Genomic DNA, 11,724 nt, shown 5'->3' with positions numbered 1-11,724 from the left:
GTTCCACTCCTTTGCAGACTGTAAGTTAAATGACATTTAAATACAGTCATTAAAACTGAAACTTTTGGCATTTGGCTGTTTTTATTATTTTGATAAGTCCATTAAAGTTGTTATATGTCATTTGAAAAATGTTCATTCTTATTTTGTGAAAAAAAAAAACTATGTGAATTAAAGTTTTTAATCAATATTTATATTTTTTTAACTCAAATCATCATCAAATTAGGTAATATTGGGCCTTTTTTGCAGATTTTTTTTTTCTTTTTTTTTTTTTGCAGGGCTGTGTAATACATATAATATAATACTATTATATTTCATTATAGTTGTCACAAAGCAAGGCCAGACACAACAGGTAAGTGCAAATCAGGATGGTTTATTGACTGGGTAAGGGGATGACTGGAATAGGTGTGTTAAAGGCAGGTGAGTGTCAACACAGTGAATGGTTCCAGGGTGCTTATCTGAGTTCTGATGGTGAGGATCGGATGCCGGTTACGTTGGAGATCGTGGAACAGTTTCCAAGGAGTCGTTGGAGGATCGCGGGAGGAACAGCAGGTAATTCGTTCTAGGAGAATTTGGCAGAGAGAGTCCAGAGAAGTTCGTAAGAGTGAACGGTAGACCGGACAGTGAGTGACTGTGCTGTGTGTGTATTTGTAGTGTGGCTTGATTGGTGACAGCAGGTGCGGGTGATCAGAACTCAGGTGACTGTGATCGGGTAATTATCTTGGATGGTGACTGAAGTGACTGTGATGAATCCCTGACAATAGTATAGTATGCTCAAAACCTGTATGATTTTCTTCTGTGGAACATAAAATATTTTTCGGTCATACAATGAATGTCAAAAAGGTCCAAAACAACATTGGATTTTCGTTGTATGGACAAAAACATCTAATAACTAAATAATCTTGAAAGCGTATCTCTATTTAAACAACTTAAGTTCACAAGAAGGCACCAGATAGCAACTTAAAACTGCCAGTTTTGCTCAAAACTGCACTTCTCAGCAGTTTAAAAGAATGAGAACAGGAAATGCCAATGTCAAGCATTATAAGAGGAGGAACATACCAACATGGCCGCTAAACCAACTGTCCTGCCATAAATGACCTTAGTAAAGCTCTGGCATGTTGAAAAACAACATGGATCAGAAACTGCACAGAAAACAGCTTTCATGGGTGACTACGAGTGTATGAAAATCTGAACGCTTATCCTGTTTTCCAATGGGCCACAGGTGGAGAGTATCGCTGAGCCACAGCACTGGCCCGTGCGGACGCCGGTGGGTGACAGGAAATAATCCAATCTACTCTTGCTGAGACAGTGCCTGGGTGAACTGCACCTTCGTGCCTGAAGAAAGATCTTTTCTTGCCTGAAGAAAGAAGCTTACTTTTTCCAGCATTCACAATCCATCAGTGCTACAATGATAGTATGAGGCTAATCTCAGTAGAGCTTTAAAGGGGTCATATGATGTTTTTTTAAAGATAATTATTTTGTGTATTTGGTGTAACAGAATATGTTGACATGCTTTAATGTTCAAAAAACACATTATTTTTCAAATACGCTTGTAACACTCCAAAGAGAAAGGAAAACTTGAAATCGCATCATATGACCCCTTTAAGGCATTAGTGAGTATATATTTCATTCACCCTTCGGGGATCTGTATTTGAGCACACAACGGGATTTACAGATGTCAAGTAACACAGAAGGCTAATAACCATCTATGTAACTGCTTTGGGTACAAAAAATGTTTTTGTTTGTTTTGTTTCTCTTTCAAAAACATAAAAAAACGTAATTATTCTAAACTTTTGCTCAGCTATTTTGTTACATAACATCATAACCACATTTATGCTATCATTACAGTATATATATTTGCAAATGATGAATAGTTTCCACTTTAGATTGGGTACTGCAAAAACTTGAACAAATAATTAATGTATTATTTGTTAAGATTTGTAAATAGAGGTCTACACCACAAACAAAGACCAACAAATGAAGATAATATGAACTGAAAGTTTACTGACATTTGTAAGCATTTCAGTTTACATTAAATAATCATATGTTAATCATTAGGTAATGATTAGTAAGTTCATTAGTAAACATCAACAACCACATTATCTCACGTTTCTAGCTATGTGAAAATATATATTAACTAAGCAGTATATAATGTTTGCTAATGATTTATAAATGAAAGTTATTATAAAGTGTTACCTTTATTTATATTAACTAATGATCTGTTAAGCATTATATAATGCTTGTTAATGATTTATTAATGAAAGTTATTATAAAGTGTTACCCAAAGATGAATTACAGACAAGGTTTATATTGTTAATATGTTTAATAGACATTTTATTTCTGCCAGTTCCATAAAAGACACCAGCAATTCAATGGACATTGTTGAACAGGGAATTGGTGAGTCGACTAATTTTAGTAAATCAGATTTATTTACATTACCTCTATATTGCCCACCCAAGTTAATAAATTGCTGTCAGATTTAGATTGTAAGAAATCTGTTTGGTCTGACAAAATGTATCCAGTTTTTTTTAAAGTGTCTGCATATATTATTGCCAAACCTATTGCGTTGAGTACTCAGACATAATATTTTTATTTTTATTTGTCGATCTGACACAAGCAATTTAGTGGATCATGCCTTACTGCTACAGAGGCTTAAAAGTATAGGCCTCGGTAATATGGCCTTGACTTGGTTTAAAAACTATGGTAACACTTTACTTGAAGGGGTGTGCATAAGACTGACATGGCACCTTCATAATTATGACATGACACATGTCATGAATATGAAGGAGGTTTTATGCATGTTTATGACAACTGTCATTAAGTGTCATTCGCTCAGTTATGTCATTTTTAATGCAAATATGACATTATTTGACCTAACCCTAACCTAACCCTACCCCTACCCTTACCCCTAACCATAGCCCATAACAAAGACATCTCAAACAATGTCATCTTTGCATTAAAAATTACATAACTGAGCAAATGACACTTAATGACAGTTGTCATAAACATGCATAAAAAACCTTCATATTCATGACGTGTCATGTCATGATTATGTAGGTGTCCTGTCATGATTATGAAGGTGTCATGTCAGTCTTATGCACACCCCTTCAAGTAAAGTGTAACCAAAACTATTTATCGGATAGAACTCAGTGTGTTTCTGTAGATAATTACACCTTATCCTTGTTAACAGTCAAGAAGGGTGTCTCACAAGGCTCTTTACTTGCACCACTTCTTTTTTTCTATTTGTATTAATGATTTAGGCAAGGAAATAACGTCCGCAAAGTTACTTTTTTATGCTGACGAAACAATTATTTATTCAGCTGCATGCTCATTGGCTCAAGCTATTGAAATCCTTCAGGACTCTTTTTATACTTTTCAGCTTACTTTATTACAACTGAAATTAATTTTAAATGCAAACACTAAATACTTTATTTTTACGTGAAGACGTTCTATAACCACTTTTCTGTCTATTCTTATAATTGAAGGTTTGCACATAGAAAGAGTAACTGCTTGCAAATATTTAGAAATATGGCTTGACAAAAAAAAAATTATTTGGAGCTAGAAAGCGAATTATACAGAGTACTTTTTTTTTTTTTTTTTTACCCATTTTAGATTATGGTGATGTCATTTACATGCTTCTTTATATTTACTAAAAAGGCTGGATGGTGTCTGGATGGTGCATTGTGATTTATAACGAATGCTTGCTCACATACTCACCATTGTTTGCTGTACAACAATGTAGGTTGCAATTCTTGGAAGCAATTTCTTCTTTGAATACTTTTAAAAATGTATTGCAGTGCATAATGACTGAACCATGTTGCTGTTATAAAGAAGCTAAATGTAAAATAGATGTTTCATTGCCTCAGTGAAATGCAAACACTTGATTTTATATAATATGTAATGTATACAAATGTCCTGAAACAGTACTACCATCAGTCACCAGCAGATGGATACATTCTGCACTATGGAACATGAGCCATTTCACAAATACACCTCTTGGTGACACTATTTTATAAGGTACAAGCCTCAGTCTCGTCTCTAATTGAATATACAAAGATTCATATGTACAGGTTCAAAAAAGGTCAACTGCTTCTGGAGATGCTTGTGTAATCTGTATTTTTATTTTGGCTCATTTGAATTAAAAATATGGGGTTGTAAATATCAAGGCTGTCTCTGACATATTACATATTTTCAAGATTTATGGCTACAGATGTGTAAAACATGTCATGCAATACTCCATTCTTCCTATTAATCTAAACATGAACTCATGGGGATTGATGGATCTGGATCTCATCTTCTTGACCAGTGCTTTTCCTGTTCCTAAACACATTCTCAAATGAGCAAAATGAATCCTTTTTGATGCTGTTAAAACCAATAACTAGTAAAGAAAGCATCTGTGGCTGTTTAGAGTTGACTACTTTGTTCTAAGCTTCTTTTATGGTTATTTATTGGAGTTTCATGTACAAAAGGCAAATCAATGGCTACAAACAAGTGGTAATTAATCAAAGTGCACAAAGATGCTTCTTTACCCTCCACCATTACATCCTTCTGCCTCACTGAGAAAATGTTTTTACCTCACACCAACTTCCAAACACATTTTAAAAACACCTAGCTCAGCAAAACAGCTTCACCAGAAGGCCTCAGATGCATGCCTCTCTGAAGAATATGGAGTTTCTATTGATTCTGCTAGTGTCTTGAACACTAAATACACTGTAGCCGAACTCAAGTGTCGGAACAAAACATATGCCACCAGTTCAAAAGACAAAACACTCCTGGCCATCACAATTCAAGCTGAAATTGTGCGACAGCCAGGAAGACGGGTTGAGGAGAGCAGCACATCAAGCATCGGCTCTTTCCGGAGATGTCGATCTATTAAAAGAACAGAGCTCCGGAAATGTGATATACAGCTTCTGTTAAAGGTGTAACTGGATGTTGCTCTCGACCGTGCCAAAGAAATTGGACAGTGATGCACTTGTGCATGTAGGAAGCATTGTAACATTGTCTCCTTTTGGCAATTGGCAGGCACTTAGCAGGAAATAGGTCTTCTTAAGATTCAACTGTGAACTCTACTCAAACACCTTGCGTAGCTGAAAAACTAAATGAATTGAGCAAGTTGCAATAAAATTAGTTGTGTTGAAGTCAGGGCTGGCCCAAGCCTTTATGGGGCCCTAAGCAGAATTTTATTTGGGGGCCACTCTGTGCTGCCAATACGACTGATTATTGTCAGTGCTTGATTATTTGCACACTATAAATCTAACACACCCATTATCAATTGTATTTGTTGTAGCTGTGTTGCTTACATCATACTTATGTCTGCCTGGCATGTTTTTACCCTTCTACAAATTTTAATATTCAACAGTAGCAAACCCACAAGTGTGGTCAGGTGTTAATTCAGTCTTACAGTACTAAGTAGCATACTTAATGTGGTGTACTGAAAAATAGCTAAACAAACCAGCAGACAATGCATTTATGGAACATAAATTATTAAACAGAGCAGCAAGCCATCTGTACTAAAACAACTGCTCTTAATCTATAACTATAGCTTATTGAGCCATAATGATATTGGAATATAATAGCAAAGACCCCAAAGGTAGGCTAAGGTAAATAATGTTAAGCTTTTATCAGTACCAAGTTTATTAAACAGAAATATATACATATATATACTCCTGGGTATATATACAAAAATATATACCCAGGAGGGGTAAAAACACACAGATTTCTATGGAAAGCGGTAATAATAATCATCCCAATTAAAATTTGACGACCCTGGTGTTGGTTCACTCTCCAGCTATGAAATTAAGTAAGTGAATAGTTAAATAAATTAGCATGATAATATCGTGTATTGGTGATCTCACAGGCTGAATATAGGACGATATGACTATGGAGCATATCGGCCAACACTAGTGTGACCATTGTGATTACAATATGAGTTGGATCATTTAAGTGAATTAAAAAGAGTTAAACAGTGTAGACTGACAAATGAACGAGTTGGTTCATTTGAGTGAATTTAACTGTGAGAGTTAAACATGTTCATATGACTGTAGTTAAAGATACATACTCAGTTTGTCAGTAGATTTCCTATAAAAATAAATGAATTAAATGTCTTGCCCCTTTTTTGTTTTAGTATTGTGGTCAACTAAATAGTCTATGTAACATGTCAACAAAATTGGCAAGAACAGTTTTCAATTGAATAATTATTAAAATTGTCTCATAACATAGCAATGAATGGATTTTATTTTATAAAAAAATTATTATTCCTTGTTGAAAGTAATAAATGAAGTGTTCATGGAATTGTTAATGAACCAGGAATGTTTAATTCTTTATTATTCCCATCCTGATAGTGTTAGGTGTGGGTGGAAATCGCAAGGAAGGAATGCCTAGTTAGTCCCAACTGACATATACATGCAATTTCTTTCTGAACAAAGCAACATTCAGCATACATTTCACATAACTCAATGGTGAAAAAAAAAAATCATTGGAAGTTGGCAATAAAATTGCACAATCACAAATTACATAAGCACCAGCTCTACAACTGTAATTCCCAATCACACAATCTGACTGAAACTCTTTTAACCGCAACATAACAGACAAGTAACTAACAAGTCTTGTCATTTTTAATCTTGCTCAAAAACGGAGAAAATAGCATTTCATTTTGATATTTCCTCTCCCCGTCCAGTCCCTTGAAAAGCATGCTGAGTACTGGAGATTCCCTACTTGGGTTTAGCAATACTGCTATTTACACCAGCAAAAATTATTCATGTAGTTTCAACAAATTTATTATGTAAAACGTCTGTTTTGCACATTTAAAAGGATTACACAGCAAATGAAAAATGTCGTATTAGCTCATTTTAATTAACTAACTTGAGCAAGCAGTAAATATCTCAAGTAGACATCGCTCACAATGCAAGTCCTTCTTCGTGTGAGGTTTTATGGAGGTTGGCAAAACATCCACACTTTTAAACATCTAACAAAGGTAAGATACCAGAGTAAATGTTTGGCTTTGGGAGCAAATGGAGATTTTGCTATTTCTGTAACACTATTTGCAGTATAGTCTGAAGTCTCAATGCCCAGCGGGGGTTTGATTAAGGAATTGAGTTCATGTGGTGATAAAACAGTGAAGGCAGCTGTGATGAGTCAGCCTGACACTTTTATGGAGGTTAGCTGCTGGCAGAGGCAATATTGGCGAAGACGGGGGAAAATATCATGACCCTGCCCTATGAGATCTTACAGGGTAATACTGGATTTGGATAGAAGAGAAAAAGAATGCATATAATGCACTGTATGTGTGTGACTATGACTTATTACACAGCTCTCTGGAGTAAGCCAGTCGTGTACTACTGGCTAAATGGCAGCTCTAACTCTAACATATTTTATCTTGCTGGATAGACTACAACTCTTCCTTCCCATCTATTGTCAGGAGGACTTTTTGAATCATATCAATCCACTAATTGCAAACCACACCATGTCCATTCATTTAGGCCCCGGATGAGCCTGGTTTCTCCCAAGGTTTTTTTCTCCATCTCTGTCAACTGATGGAGTTTGGGTTCCTTGCCACTGTCGATTTTGGCTTGCTTAGTTGGAGTTTAAAAGACACATAATATTCAGTAATATTATCGATTTGACTGCACTGACAAAACTTGAACTGAATTGAGCTGAACCTGTCTTATTCATATGTCATAATTGACTAATTTGCAGCATTGACACTGCTATTGAACTGAACTGAATCAACACTCAACCGACTCAAGATGAATAACAACACTACTGTTTTCTGTAGAGCTGCTTATAACTGAAGTAAAATGATGAATTTACACTGTTACTAAACTGAATAAACGCTGAACTGACTTGAGAAGAATAACGACACTATTGTCTTTTTAGAGCTGCTTTAACAGCAGAATTGGAATTTGTCATCATTACTTTTTTGAATCATTGCTTCCCCCCCCCCCTGTTTATCACTGTGAGGCTGCTTTAGAACAATCTGTGGTAACACTTTATAATAACTTTCATTTATAAATCATTAACAAACATTATTCTTAACAGATCATTAGTTAATATATATTCACATAGCTAGAAAATATGAGATAATGTTCTTGGTAATGTTTACTAATGAACTTACTAAACACTATCTAATGATTAACATAGGATTATTTAATGTAAATTGAAGTGTTTACAAATATTAGTAAACTTTCAGTTCATTTAATTTTCATTTGTTGGTCTTTGTTTGTGGTGTAGACCTCTATTTACACATCTTAACAAATAATCTATGAATTATTTGTGATGTTTTTGCAGTACCCAATCTAAAATGGAAACTATTCATCATTTGCAAATGTTTATAAATGTTTACTAATCATTAATACCTTTATGAGCAGTCATCTCAATGGCAAAAAGTGTCCCGAAAGACCTGAATTTACCCTATTCAAACATCTTTACCAATCATTTATTAATCATTTGTTCATGTTTTTGCAGTAGCCAATCTGAAGGTGAAACTATTCATCATTTGTAAATGTTTATAAACGATTACTAATCATTTAGTATATTTATGTGCATTGGACTTTTAGCTAATGTAACAAGGTTCGTGTAAAGGGTGGCTGGTTAAGTTTAGCTAAATGCTTGCTAAAGACATAACAGATTGTAATTTTGCTGCAAAAAATGTTTTTATTGTCTCAACACTCACATTAGTATACTACTCTTCAGTGTTAAACAGGATATTCCTTGAATTATAAATAACAGGAGAAAACAAATCATTTGTTAAAAGAAAATACTTGTTCATTTATCAAAATAATATAATATAAACAGATTGAACTGTGTTCCCTTATAGTAATCAAATTGACCTCTGTACACTGTTGACCCTTTAACCAACCCTTAAACCTACCCAAACCACCAAACCTGTCCCTAACCTTACCCACATCACACCTCAATAGCAGCAAAAGTGTTGTGCATTAACACAAGCTTTTAATAATTGTATAATATCTCTTAAAATTATTTAAAATAAGTGCTTGATCATATGGAATTGAAAGTTTAATGTCATTGTAAGCATTTTAACTTACATGAAATAATGATTTGTTTGAACATTATCTGTTTAATAAGTTTATTAGCAAACATTAACAAGCACATTATCTCACGTTTCTAACTCTTTGAATATATATTAACTAATTATCCATTAAGCATTATATAATGTTTGTTAATGATTTATTAATGAAAATTATTATAAAGTGTTACCCGATCTGTATTGCATAAACCACTATATAAATAAAGGTGACTTGACTTGATTCTGATTGGTCAGCTGCACCATCTAGCAGTCAGTTATTTTCTAATTTTCACAATCGTCCATGGCAAACCGCTCATCTGATTAACTGGCACTTCCATGTCTCTCATATGACACGTGAACTCTGGCTCTTGATTCAGACAAACAAAACTGGTGCCATCTAGCATCTCAGTTATCGACTGTATGGGGAAATTGGCCTCAGAGGTCTTTAATAATAAAATGAATGCAATATTGTTGCAGTGTTGTTTTGTTGTTGAAAGACTGATTGTTTTGTACATTGTAATGGACTATTTTTAATTAGTGTAAGCTTTAAGATAGATGATATTTGAAAATAATTTCAATTCAAATTATCATTTAATGGCCACATACAGTATGTATTTATTTGGTGAGGAGTCAGGATATGCAGATAATATGTGGAATAATGTACATTCATTCATTATCATAAAATGAACCCCTTCAGTGTAATATAAGACTGCAGTGCTCCATATCAGAGTTTATTTTACGATAATGACCAGCCGACTCTACGTTATCCTGACATATGAGTGAATACAAGAGAATGAGAGAGTTTGAGTTTTGCAAAGTTTGGAATATGCAAGCAATTTGACAAGTGAACGTCTCTGCAAAGCCTTTTATTATGGATAAACAGAATAACAATATTGCAAATGGCCTTTAACTGTAAAAGCTTTTGAATTGCTCATTAATGCTGCCAAAAAGAAAGAAAAATAAAAAATAAAAAACTATGATGAAATAAAGTTACCAAACACAACAATAAAAGGATAACATGGTACATACCCCTAAGGAAGCATGGACTGTTTAATTGTTGGACACAGACTTTGCAAAGTAAAGGATGTGATTACGAAACCCAGAACTAAATGGATATTATGCAAATGTGTTCGGCAGCTTTTCCTCATTAGTAAAACTTTTACTTAGGGGAGTGAAATGGAAATATTTCATATATTCAAAAAAGCATACAGACAGAATAACAAAAACTATTCCATCTTGAATTCAAATGGACTAAATTGTCCATGTGGAATAAAACATGCAGAAATCCGTCAAGGAAATTAATACTTCTTGAGACCTGAGATCAAATTAAAGAATCTCTTTAGAGCACAGATGAGTGGATCAGGCTGTCAGTTCATAGCTACAACTCATGCATGTTAATATGTAACTATGCAACTACAGAGACTGTCAAAACACTCTCAACAGGTAAATGATTTCATTATTAAAATGTGTATACATTACATTACATGTTATGCTGCATTTTCTAAGAAATGCCGTCCAGAGGTTGTTTGGCACAGCTGGGGTCTGTGACATTCCCTGTATCCATTTAAATTAATGGCACAGAAACTAAATGGCATGAAAGACATTGTATCTCTATGAATACATCTTGAAAGGCACATTTTGTTTCATCTTTGCACAAACATGTAATACAATAATTAAGTGTACGGACACGTTTTTCATGCGTACCTTCTTGTAAAAAACTGTGATGCGTAATGTGTACCTAAAAAACTATTGTATGTACCTTCCTGCATTTTTGTTTTTAGGAAGTAAAAGAAGATAAATCACTCTGAAAACATCTTGAGTAACGAAAGGCAGTGACGACGGTCATAATGGGATGGTGAAGAGCAATCAAGACCCAAGAACATCTTGTCACCACTTCCTGGAAGAGGAATAAACAGGATCTTTCACCACTTCAAGAAGATCAAACCATCTCCTTTAACCACTCCTGCGGCATGTTTGATTTCTGCTGTGTCTTCACAATGTGTGAGAGCTGCGTCTCAATTTTATATACATTGACATACACATGAAGATGACTGCCATCGTGCATTAGCAGTCTTTGATTCTCAGAGGAAAAAAAAAACAAAAAGAATTGCAAAATGCTTTTGTAGGTGTTTGTACCTCTGTGCAAAGAAATGGGTGAGGGGAAGGGAAGGGAAGGGAAGGGAAGGAAAGGAAAGGAAAGGAAAGGAAAGGAAAGGAAAGGAAATTGTACAAGAAGAAAGGAAAGGAAAATGGAAAAAATGGAAATTGTTCAACAAGAAAATAACTGGAAAGGGTGCAAGAGGAAAGGAAAAAATACAGAATGGAAATGATGCCAGAGGAACTGAAAAGGAAAATGCAAAAGAAACGGGTGTGGGGTGGAAAGGAAAGGAAAGGAAAGGAAAGGAAAGGAAAGGAAAGGAAAGGAAAGGAAAGGAAAGGAAAGGAAAGGAAAGGAAAGGAAAGGAAAGGAAAGGAAAGGAAAGGAAAGGAAAGGAAAGGAAAGGAAAGGAAAGGAAAGGAAAGGAAAGGAAAGGAAAGGAAAGGAAAGGAAAGGAAAGGAAAGGAAAGGAAAGGAAAGGAAAGGAAAGGAAAGGAAAGGAAAGGAAAGGAAAGGAAAGGAAAGGAAAGGAAAGGAAAGGAAAGGAAAGGAAAGGAAAGGAAAGGAAAGGAAAGGAAAGGAAAGGAAAGGAAAGGAAAGGAAA

Source organism: Sinocyclocheilus anshuiensis, unplaced genomic scaffold, assembly GCF_001515605.1.
Source record: "Sinocyclocheilus anshuiensis isolate Anshui unplaced genomic scaffold, SAMN03320099.WGS_v1.1 scaffold322, whole genome shotgun sequence".
Classification (NCBI taxonomy): Eukaryota; Metazoa; Chordata; class Actinopteri; order Cypriniformes; family Cyprinidae; genus Sinocyclocheilus; species Sinocyclocheilus anshuiensis.
The sequence above is the reverse complement of the archived record's forward strand: the minus strand, read 5'-3'. Positions refer to the sequence as shown.